General features: G+C 43.5%; 1 pseudogene; it reads left to right on the plus strand.

Annotated features, from left to right (window-relative positions):
- The window catches only part of LOC101663060, a 7,693-nt pseudogene extending 1,710 nt beyond the window's left edge, over window positions 1-5,983 (plus strand).
- The last annotated feature ends 6,959 nt before the right edge of the window (window positions 5,984-12,942 follow it).

Raw genomic sequence — 12,942 nt, forward strand, 5'->3', positions numbered from 1 at the left:
TCTCCCTTTACCCTCCCTGTTTTGCCACTCACACCACTGGTCCTATAGGGCTCATCCGTCCTGGATTCCCTGTATTTTCAGTTCCTATGTGTACCAGTGTATAAGGTAACACTATTATGGGAGGATATAATGGGGAACAATTTAATTATGAAAATGTGATTGGGACTCATCTCCAACTCACAGGAGTGAAGGCTTCCCTCCAGCCCAGACACCCAGCCTGCCAGGCTTCTTAATATATGAGATTAAAGGATTCATCTGTATACACTCTCTTTCCATTCTCTGCTTCCCACAGTGATCCATAGTGTTCTATTATTATTATTATTATTTTTTAATTACTGGGCCTTTCTTCCTACCGCATCTTAGCTTGGAAAATTCAAAAAAATCTATTTAGCATCATAGTAATACCCAAGCTTTCACTGAAAGGAGGGAGGTGGCTGTACATAGACAGTATTGGCCAAGAATCAGACCTAGGTCTTTTATGTGAATAGTGAGAATTCTAGAACCAAACCAACACCTAAATTATGATTCACATTTAAAAGCATAACTTATTATGAAGCCTTGTAAAATTATGTTAATGGAGTACTACATATCCCTAAAAAACAATGATGAACACATGAAGCACATTGTCTCATGGGAAGAGGTGGAGGAAATTATGCTAAGCAAAGTTAGCCAAGCACAAAAGGACAAGTACAAGATGAGTTCACTGAGGTAGGTCCAATCAGCACAGGGGGATCAGAAGAAAAACTACTTAATACATAATTTATGGGTTGAAGGATGGGCACACGGGCAGGGGACAGACCAAGCCCAAAGATGCATACAGCACACCAACATAAAGGAGGGGGAAAGAGGGGCAGGGAGCCCGGGGGGTGGGGGGTGGGGGTGCGGGGGGAGACAAGAACAAAAAGGGTGGGAGAGATGAAGGTATTGAGGGGAACAGAGCAATGATCCACCTCAGGTAGGGTACTGTATTATGTCTCCACAGGAAAAGGGGAGAGGGACCAGAACTCAACCTGGTGTGCCAAGCCTCGAGGGCAACATACTGGCACGAAGCAGCCAACCAACAGAGACTCTGCGAGGCTGGGCTGGTCCCTATCCCAGTTATGTCAACCCCCTCCCCAGAAAAATGCCCTACAGAGGACAGCACTGAAGATACAGCCTGGGGAGAGGGGCAGGTCTGCCCAGACCACACAGGAGCAAACTAAGAAGGAAAGAGAAAGAGAGAGAGAGAGAGAGAGAGAGAGAGAATAGCATGCTGGCCCACCAAGCATTGAGGATGACATTCTCTGTTGGAGCAGCCAATGCACAGAGAGGACCATAGGGTCAGCCTCACCACAAGACACAATGTTCCCTTAGTGACCCATAGTGCTATAAGGAGCAGCACCGGAGACACAGTGAGGGAATTGTGCCCGATCTGCCCCCCACCCCCACACACACCAGGACATAACATGAAGGGAGCCCAACACAACAGCAAGAGAAGCAAAGCTACAAAGTCCCCGAGGAATTCTGAAAATAGACTTCGGGCTCAGGGGGCAAGGCTTGGCACTGCATCAGACCCGATCAGAAAACATTTATAAGGATCAACAGACAGACCTGGAACTATGCATAGGCTTTTCCACCCCCATGTCTATATATATAAGATAGGCAGGATAAACAATCCTGAGGAGAAAACAACTGGACTGACGGTTGGTGGTGGTGGTGGAGGAGGTGAGGGAAAAGGAGGGGGTGGCAAGCCAACAAATCTAGGGACAAGGAAACAACAAGAGATCTAAAATTGATGGCCAGGAGGGCATAGAATATCTGTGAGGTTTGATCAAGTGCATGTAGCTGAGAGGAAGTACAGGGTGCCGAATGAAAGTCAAACATGATAGTGGGACAGGAGGAAAGTAAAAAGAAATAGAGGAAAGAGCTAGAAGGCAAAAGACATTTGTAGAGATATAAACATAGTCATATACATATATAAATATATAGTGATAGGGATATAGGTTTATGCATATATATCTATAGGTTAAGAATTAAGGTAGCAGATGGACATTTGGCCTCTACTCAAGTACTCCCTCAATGCAAGAACACTATGTTCTAATAACCTGGTATTCTGTGATGCTCACCTTCCCGACACAATTGCTGAAGACAAAATGGGTGCATAAACAAATGAGATGAAGAAAGCTGATGGTGCCTGGCTATTATAAGATATAGCGTCTGGGGTCTTAAAGGCTTGATGTCAAACAATGGCCATCTAGCAGGGAAGCAAACAAAGCCCACATGGAAGAAGCACATTAGTCTGTGTGATCATGAGGTGTTGATGGGATCAGGTATTAAGCAAAAGAAGACCCAAAACAAACAACCATTTCATAGCAAATGAGGGGTTAAGAATGGAGACCCAAAGCCTATCTGTAGACAATTGGACATCCCCCCACTGAAGGGTCACAAGGAAGGGATGAGCCAGCCAGGGTGTAGTATAGCACCAATAAAACAAACAACATTCCTCTAGTTCTTTAATGCTTCCTCCCTGCCACTATCATGACCCTAGTTCTACCTTACAAATTTGCCTAGACCAGCACATGTACACTGGTACAGATAAGAGCTCTAGGCACACAGAATCCAGGATAGATAAACCCCTCAAGACCAATACTGAGAGTCGTGATACCATGAGGGTAGGGGGAAGATGGGGGAAGAGGAGGAAGAAAGGAGGAACAGATTGCAATGATCACCCAGGGTGACAAACAACAGACATGTGGGTGAAGGGAGACAGCATATGGTATAAAATATGAAAATAAAAATAACAAATTATCAAGGGTTTCTAAGAGTTGGAGGGTCGGGGAAGGATGGGAAAAAAGAGGAGCTAATTTCAAGGACTTAAGTAGAAAGAAAATGTTTTGGAAATGATCATGGCAACATATGCACAGATGTGCTCAATACAATTGATGTATGGATTGTTATGAGCTATACGAGCCCCCCATAAAGTGATTTATTAAAATTTTTAAAAAGATCTGCAAGATGCCCCCAGTAAAAAGGCTAATTTTAAAAAATGGTGTTTAAGTAAGTTGCTAGTTTCTGTCAAGTGCATTCTACTCCGTATACTAGAATGAAATATTGCACGGCCCTGTGCCTCCTCAGGGTCGTTTGACATGGTATGGAATCCAGTATGGTGGTTAGTGTGTCAATTCATTGAGGGTTTCCCTAACTTCTGATGACTCTTTCCACGCATGCAATGTAAGTAGCAGTATGTCAAACGTCATGCCCATGTTTAAAAAAAATGTTGTTTTTACGTACACACACACATATACCTCTAGTCAGTGACATGCACCACAGAGAAGATGTAGTGGGAGGTCCTAGCATCATGTTAATGGCAGTCCTGCCAAAGATAGGCCACCTGAATTTGGTCATGTGGAAACAGACAAACCCAAAACAAGGGACATTACAACAGAACCAGTTGTAGTCGAATTGATTCCAACCCATGGTGACCCCATGTCAGAGTAGAACTGTGGTCCATGGCTTTTTCCCTGAAGCAGAACAGCAGACCTTCCTTCCAAGGTGCCTTTGGGCAGACTTGAACCTCCAGCCTTTTGGTTAATAGCTGAGTGTACTAAGTGCTTGCACCACCATTTTGCTACAGCCTAACCTTTTGCCCCCACATCACCGGTCTAAAATAGTCAACGGGGTCAGGGTTCTGAAAGACAAGGGAAGACTGAGCAACTCTTTAGGATGGGAAGAAACAAAAGAGCTAGACAATCAAGTAAGTGCCGTTCGTGTTCTGAGCCGGATCCTTCTTTCTGTAAAAAACATGGACGGGATAATTGGCTTCATTTGAACAGGATTTGAGGACCAGACAGTAGTGGGATAGGAGCGTTACTTTCCTGATTTGGGCAGTCGCATGGTGTGTTATGCAGGAGAAGGTCCTTGCTTTTGCATACTGAAAACTTCAGGGCCAATAGTGCCTCCGACTGGCAAGTTACTAGCAAATGGTTTAAGAAAAATTCATCCCTAGCCTCCAAATTTTCGAATTTCTGTTTTGCATGACTTTGTTCACAAAATTTCAATAGAAGAAAGGGAAACAGTGCCTTGTTGCTTTGGGAGAGAGGCCACGGTCAGTGGCTTAGAAGACAAGTGCCCATGTCTTGTCTAGAGACTTACGTATGGCCATGCAGCTGCAGACAGTCTTGTTCGCTTTGTTCTCACCTGGGGATTGAAGAGGAGATGTCTGCCCCCCTTCTGAGCACCCCCTCTGTCTCCATCCGTCATAGATGGTCAAAACATGAAGGTTTCTCCCCTTGTCGTTTTTGGGGTCTTTCTCTCTTCTTCCTCCTCCTTTTCCCTCTCTCTCTTTTGTCTATGGCTCCCTCTCTCTCTTTTCATTGTTATTGAAAACACGCGTAGCAGAGCATACACCCATCCATCATGTTCTATATGTACAATTCAAGCACACTGGCTGTGTTGCCATGTTTGCTATGAAGACCTACATTGTTTCACCAGCATTGACTTACACTCATCCAGTTACAATGGACAAATTGATCTCATATTGATAATTCTCTAAAAGAGCACGATTCTCATGAGGAACCTTCTCTACTGGATTAGATAAACAATTGTTTGGGTTAAAGATGACTTCAGGGGATAATTTTAACGTATGTGTTGAAGGGTTTCTCAAAGTCATAGATTTGGGTTCCTTCAGTCTTAGGAAAGGAGCGCCGGTGGTACAGGGGTGATTCTTTGGGTTGCTAACCACAAGGTCAGTAGGTAGAAACCATCAGCCTCTTGGAAAGAGAAAGAGGAAGCCTTTTACTCTTGCAAGGAGTTACAGTCTCATGAATTCACAGGGATAGTTCTACCCTGTCCTGTATGGTCGCTGTGAGTCGGCATTAACTCAATGGCAGTGAATTTGGCTTTGGTTTCTTGGTTTTCAGTCTCAATAGAGCAAGTAAATCTAAATTCCATAAATCTGCAATTCTATCCCACAGTTCCCCTCTTTGATCAGAGTCTCGTTAGGCTTTTAAAGAAACTAACACAAGTGAGTCTGTATGAATGTATCCTTGTGTTACAGACTCTGGACGCCCAAAGTTCCAGTGAGGGTGATGGATATCTATGTTATGAAGAGTTTGGGAAACACAGAGGGCTGGGCCGTTTTATTTGCTCTTCTGCGCTGGAGAATATGTTAGTCTCCAGGCAGGAGGGAGCTCTAACCTCCCAGCACCGGCACTTCCAAGCCAATTTCCTAGTTGTTCTTCTCTTCTAGGAAATTAGTAAAGTCCCTATAAAGACAATAATAAGATCCTTTCCTCTACAAATCTTCTAATTTTCTTGGTCATGTTGAAATTATCATCCACTTTAGAAATAATTTCTGGATTTCCCCTCCTACACCTTGGGCAGATTTTGATCTTATATAAGCAATTCATATAAAATGCGTACTGTCAGAAGTAATTAAAAAAATGAAGTAAATTAGACCAATTTCCATCTAGAGTGACAAAAATGTTTCAGAAAGAGATAACGGTAGACCATTACACATAACATTAATGTCACTGGGCTGCTCATACACTAAAAAATGGTCAAAGTGATCACTTTTCTATGAAATATACTTTTCTGTGGAGTCTATTTTATCACAATAAAAATAAAGGCACAAGGCTGCTGAAGAAGACCACTGGCCTGGGACAAGAGACAGAGAATGTTATACACCAAGATTCTTGCTCATTCTTGAGCAGAGAAAAATCCCCCAAAATGCAGCCTATAGAAAGAATACAGAAGAGATTACCAACAAGAAGCTAAATATGCATAAAGTGGAATCTGATGTTAAAACTTAAAAGGCCAACTTCAGGGTGGACAAATTAAGGAAGGGATTTTTCAGGCTGAAAAGGAACTAAGTCTGTTCAGGAAAATGATTCAGCGGAAACCATGGGAGCCTTTAGTGCAAGAGCCCCCTGCCAACCAGTGGAAACACCCAATGGAACGCTTAGCACACGATTGTACTGTGTTGATAGTGAAATCATGTAATTAAATATTCTGCTATATAAGAAAAATTCACAAAAAGAAGTAAATTAGGGACCATCATTGCTCTCTCAACCATGACCCAGTCCTGTCTTTTCACCTTCATGGAAGTTCCACTGAGATCCATGTGTACACCAGAGTGACCAGGAAGCCGGCTGCTTACACAGCGTCTTCTGAGAATGGTGGGTCTGGGTGCTTTGTGCCTGGGACTCTGCTATTCTAGCTGAGCGTGTTCACTTGAACCAATGGCATCGAACATGGGGTCGGCCCTGAGAAAACCATGAGGTGGCCTGGCCTGAGATGAGAACTCAGTCCATTCGGGAATCTTCATATTGGGTAGTAAATATCCACTCCAGTCAAATAATGTCTTTGTTATCTTGGCTGCTAGCGTTGATTTTTACCCACTCTGCAGCTCCACTGAAGACAGAGTGGCAATCTGCTCTTATAAATCACTGACTGTCATCACGTCGATTCTGACTCATGGTGACCCTGCCCTGCAGGTTTCTAAGCCTGCAACTCTTTATGGGAGAAGAAAGCCTCGTCCTTCTCCCTCAGAGAAGCTGGTGGCTTCAAACTGCTGGTCTTGTGGTTAGCAGCCCAATGGGTAACCCTCTACACCACCAGGACTCCCTTTAGAAAGATTCTCTTTGTAAAGATTACATAATAGAATGCCCTACAGGGCAATTCTATTCTGCTGCTCAGGGTTGTAATGAATCAGCATTGGTTCGCTATTCAACAACATCATAGCAACATGCAGGGCAGTGGTGGTTTGGTGGAGACCTGAGTTTGGTTTCCAGCTAATGCATCTCAAGCACAGCTACTACCTGTCTGCCAGTGGGGTCCTGCATGTTGCTGTGATGCCGAATAGGTTTCAGTGGAACTTTCACATTAGGAAGAAAGGCTTGGTGGTCTACTTCAGAAAATTCAGCCAATGAAAATCCTATGGTTGCATTGCCTGTGGGGTCACCATAAATTGGGGGTCTGACTTGATGGTAGCTAACAATAATCTAGAATGAAAGACAGTGACTAGCACCTCAGAAAGGGAGGCAGAAAGATGTAAATCCGAGGTAGAGACAGAGGGGTCTTGAGCAGAGGAGAATTCAGAGGAGACCAGATTCTGGCAACTGGGGAACAGGGGTTGCTGTAATTTCCTGGAGGGGGTTCCTGGAGAAGGTTTCCAGGCCTCACAAGGCACGAATATGTGGCTGCTGAAATGCTTTTCTTTGTTCCGTCATGGCACATTTCACACCTCTATTGTAAACACCCATTTCTTGAGCTGCCCTAAATTCATCATTTTTCTTTTCAAATGAAAAGAGCTCAATATAAATCCAAAAATGAATCCATCATCTTCTCTCTCCAATAACCTACTTTAGAATCACTATCTCCACATGAAAGAGGAAAAAAAAAGACCAAAGGGCATGTCAGAAGAGATTCTGAAACTTGCTCTTGAACACTGGGTAGCTAAAGTGGATGGAAGAAATGAAGTTAAATTGCTGAACAGAAAATTATAAAGGGCAGATCAAGAAGACAAAGGAAAGCATTATAATGAAATGTGTAAAGACCTGGAGTTAGAAAAACCAGAAGGGAAGAACAGGTTATGTATATTTCAAGCTGAAAGAACTGGAGGGGAAAAAATTCAAACCTTGAGTTGTAACATTGAAGGATTCCATAGGCAAATGTTGAAAGATACAGGAGGTATAAAAAAGAGATGGAAGAAATACACAATCATTGTACCAAAATGAATTGGTCAAGATTCAACCATTTCAAGAAATGGTATTTGCTCAAGAACCAAGGGTATTAAAGGAAGAAGTCCAAGTTGCCCTGAAGGCATTGGCAAAAACAGAGCGGAACACTAACTCAATTGTTTCAATAAAATTGTTTCAACCAAGACATTTGGAAGAGAGATCCCTGGCCAATCAACTAGAAGAGATTCCTATTTGTGCCTATTCAAAAGAAAGGTGACTCAAGTGAGTGTGGAAATTATCAAACAGCATCATTAATATCACATGCAAGTAAAATTATGCTAAAGAGAATTAAAAGATGGTTTGAGCAGAACATTGGGAAGGAACTAGCAGAAAGCTGACAGAAATCCAAGCTAGATGCACAAAAGGACATGAAACGAGGTATATCATTGCTAACATCAGGTGGATCCTGGTAGAGAAAACCAGAAAGATTTTTATTTGTGTTATATAGACTATGCAAAGACTCTTGACTGTGTGTATCATAATAAAATATGGATAGCATTGAGAAGAATGGGAATTCTAGAACACTAAATGGTACACAGAACCTGTGCCTAGACCAAGAGGCAGTCATTTAAACAGAACATGCATGATTTTAAATTGGGAAAGGTGTGTATCAGAGTTGTATCCTTTCACCATATTTATTCAATCTCTATGCTGAACATAGAGAAGCTGTACCAGTTCAAGAAAAATGCAGCATTAGCCTTGGGAGAAGGCTCATTAACAACCTGCTGAAAATGAGGAGGACTAGAAGCACTTGCTGATAAAGATCAAAGAGCACAGTGTGCAGTACAGATCACAAGTTAATGTAAAGAAAACAAAAAGTCCCACAACTGGACCAATAGACAACATCACGATTAACAGAGAGAAAAATGGAAGTTCATTTTACTGGGATCCATAACCTGTGCTCATGGAAGCGGCAGTCAAGAAATCAAAGCAAATCGATGACACAGGACCTCTTTAACGTGTTAGAGAACCGATATGTCACCTTGAGGACTAAGGTGCACCTGATCTGAGCCATGGGCTTTGCAATGATCCCACAGGCATGTAGAAGCTGGACCACGAATAAGGAAGGCTGGAGGAGAAGTGACGCCTTTGAATTGTTAGTGAACATATTGAAAGTACCGTCAACTGCCAGAACAAACACATTTCTATTGGAGGAAGGATAACCAGGATGCTCCTCAGAAGCAAGGATGGTGTGACATCTCAAGTACTTTGGACATGGTATCAGGAGAGATCAGCTCCTGGGAAAGGACCTCATGCTTGATGCAGAAAAGGTCATTGAAAAAGAGGAAAGCTCTCAACAAGAATGAGTGGAGCAGTGGCCGCAACAAGGGGCTCAAATAGAACACAAGAGAATTGGTGCAGTAATTTCTCCCGACCCCTTGCTTCAGACTGTCAACCCACTTGTCTGGCTCTCTCAATTCCATCTCTACACACGTGTGCCATTGTGTCATGTTCGACTCAGAAGAGCCCCGTGGACAAAGTAGAATTGTACTACAGGGTATACCTGACTTTAATCTTTATAGGAGCAGATCACCAGCCCTTTTTCTCCCTGCATTTCTAGGTGAGATCAAACCAATGTTTTTGGTGTGATGCTGAGTGTTTAATCATTGCACGGCCACAGCGTTGATTAGCCAAGGTTGGTAAATACTCCTCCCATAGCTCAGCCCTCCCACCGGTGGGGGGAAAGGCCAGCCCCCCACAACTAATCATGGGTTCGATAGGTGCAATTGTATGGTTAAGATACATAAAGATGATAGTAAATCATAGAGAGCATGAGAGATAGAAGAGAGAGTCAAATAAAGAAGTCAGACACATTTCATGGTAGCATGCTCACCTCCTGGATGGCCATGATCTTACAAGCCAGGTCCGCACAGCATGGGCCGAGGGCAGGAGAGCGAGAAGAGGTGGGGTGGAGACAGCTGGCTGCCTAACTTTATTGCTAACCAAGGCTTATATCTACTTAGGGGGCACGATTGCAGGTAACCACACATCACAGGAAGGGGCAGTACAATAGGCATACACATCATAGGAAGGGGATATACAATAGGCAATACAAGCAATAGGAGAGGGATATACAATGGACACAAGCATAACAGGAAGGGGATGAGCTAGGGGTGAACATGTCACAAGAAGGGCAGACCCTAGATTTATGATGGCAGCCTAACCTTGGTCACTCTTGAGTGGGCTTGACCTCTTTGGGGTCTCCTACAAGGAAACAGTCAACTACTATCCTTACTAGAAGGGAGTGGGTCCTACTTGTGGGATAAACAGTGGTGACTGCTTGTGCTAGCTGGCTGATAACCCTTAGGGAGAATAACCCCTGACCTACTTCTGTTGACCTCTAAGTGTATAGTCATCTGCCATGTGTAGCAAGCAGCTAAGTTTGGCATATATTTGGGCGAGACAACTTGGGAGAAATCTTTGTTTCCCACACCCACCTTCCCTCCATCCTCAGCTGACATCACTTCCCACTGCACTGTCATACTGACTTGAGCAAGACTAAAAGCAATAATAGCTCTGCTCTAGCACTTCTCACTGCATGTATATTAGGTGCTATAGTAAGAATGCTGCAGGCTTTTATGGTTTAATTCAAATTCAAAGAGGTACTATCACTGTGAAATAATGGTTATAATAGGAGTTAACATTTATTTCTAATGATTTATTTACCTAATACTACAATCAAGCACCTTACATGGATTATGTCATCCAACCCCTCAGCCAACAGTTCCTAGTTATGTTATCATCTCTACTTACACATGAGAAAACTGGGACCCGGGGGGGCTAAGTAACTTGTTCTGTGTCAGTCAGTGTGAGAGCATCCATTCAAACCCAGGTGCACTGACTCCATGGTCTGTACGGGTGGACTCAGGCTGCACCAAGCAGAGGTCCTCTCTCCCTTGGCCACCACCATAACCACTACCGCTATATCCAGTGCTGCCACCACTGCTGTCACCACCACCAGCCTGAGGCTAGGCCCCAGCCTTGGCTGCCCCGTGGAGCACCACAATGCCCTGTAGAGCTCCAGGCATGCGTGGGCGATAAGGACAAAGGCTGAGTGCTCCCTGCTGCTGCACCAGGGACTTCAATCTGTGCATGTGTCCTCGGCTCCTGTGCATGCTCTGCCTGGTCTGAATTTACACACAGAACACAAGTTCAAAGATAAAATCACTAAGGCTCTCAAGCAGTAAACCAAGCAAGGGTCCCTTCTCAGAGCGGGGTCCTGTGTGACGGGACAGGTAGCACACCCAGGAAACTGGTCCTACTTCTGGACTGGGTGATTTACCCTGATTTTTCCCCATGGACCACCAGGTGTTATAGCCTACCACTGTATCTTCCTAAATTATTACCTTAAAATTTTTAATTTAGCAATTTTTATTGACCTATAATTCACAAATCATGCAAATCAATAGCTCAACCACCTTAAGAAGAGTTGTGCAATCGTTGCCACAATTTTTGAACATTTTCTTTCTTTTTGTGTCATTGTTATTAGCTCTCCATTTCCCCCAAGGTCCCCTGACATAACCTCAAGGAACCACTAATCCAGTGACTGTTTCTATAGAATTACCTATCTTGGATTTCATATACAGAGAAACATTAAAAAGCAAAAGAACTAACAATAACAAAGTAAAACAGAGAAAAACCTCTATTTACAATACTCTGAGATGATCGCTATTCGCATCCCTCAACTATGGTCAGAGGGGATTCACTAGAGGCTTAATTCTGGTGTGGACCCTGCAAATTTTGGGCTTCCTCTGTCATCCATAGCCTCTGCAAACCAGCTGTTCACAAGATAAACTCTGCTACCATTCCCTCCTTCTGATTTGGATTTTATGATTTGGGTCCTGAGATCACACAAGCTGCGGTGCTTCTTCCATGGGGACTTATCTTCCTAAATTATTTGATGCTTAGGCCCAATTGACATTTTCCCCCCACTAGAGAAGAGATCAACAAACTATAGCCAATGGGCTGAACCTTACTGCTGCCTGATTTGTCAATTAAGTTAGGTTGGAACACAGCCATACTTGCTTATTTGCTTATTGTCTATGGTTGATTTCACACTACAGAGGCCGAGCTGAGGAGCTTCAGCAAGCGAGGACTTCTTGGCCCAAAAAGTCTAAAATATTTGCTATTTAAAATTTTTTAAATAATTTTATTGGGGCCTCTTACAGCCCTTTTCACAGTCCATACATCCATCCATTAAGTGAAGCACATTTGTATATATGTTGCCATCATCCTTTTCAAAACATGTTCTTTCTACTTGAGCCCATGGTATCAACTCATCCCACCCCACCCCATCCTCCCTCCCTCATGAGTCCTTGATAATTTACACTTTTTTTTCATGCTTATACTGACCGCTGTCTCCCTTCGCCCACTTTTCTGTTGTCCATACCCCTGGGAGGGGGTTATATGTAGATCGTTGTGATTGGTTCTCCCTTTCTTCCTCACACCTTCCCCTTACTATTTAAATTTTCATAGAAAAAGTTTGTTGATGCTGGCATTCATTTGTAAGATCCCTGAAGGCAGGAGTCATGTCTGTCTAATTCCCTTTTAGGAAGGAGCATTGGTGGCAAAGTGAGTTATCTGCTAGGCTGCTAATCACAAAGTCAGCAGTTTGAAACCACCACTCACTGTGAGGGAGAAAGATGAGACTTTCTGTACCCACAAGTTTTTAGTCTCAGCAACCACCAGGAGCAGTTCTACCCTCTCCTAATAGGATCACTATGAGTCAGAATCAATTTGATGGCCGTGAGTTTGGGTTTCTTAGTTCTCTATTGCTCCCCTGGGACCTTGAGCAGTGCCTGGGATGGGGGGAGCCGGGGGAGAAGACAAAAAGTTCCATCAGCCTTTGTTAAAAGGAAAAAGCCAAACCGAGCACATTGCTGTTGAGTCACTTTGGAGTCGTAGTGACCCTAGAGGACAGAGCAACTGCCCCTGAGTGTTTCCAAGGCTGTAATTCTTTATGAGAGTAAAGAACCTGGTCTTTCTCCTGAGGAGCAGCTGGTGGTTTCAAACTGTAGACCTTGCAGTTAATAGGCCAGTGTGTAACCACTATGCCACCAGGGTTACACACTGGTGTACATAAAGGACAAGGAAAAGAACATTTAGATATGATAAAATAATAATAAATTATAAATTATCGGGGGTTCGGGGGGAGGGAGAGAGGGGAGGGGGAGGGAGGGGGGAAATGAGCTGACATCAGGGGCTCAAGTGGAAAGTGGGTGTC

This window comes from Echinops telfairi, unplaced genomic scaffold (assembly GCF_000313985.2).
Source record: "Echinops telfairi isolate 266 unplaced genomic scaffold, ASM31398v2 ScPeMD7_2;HRSCAF=8, whole genome shotgun sequence".
NCBI lineage: Eukaryota > Metazoa > Chordata > Mammalia > Afrosoricida > Tenrecidae > Echinops > Echinops telfairi.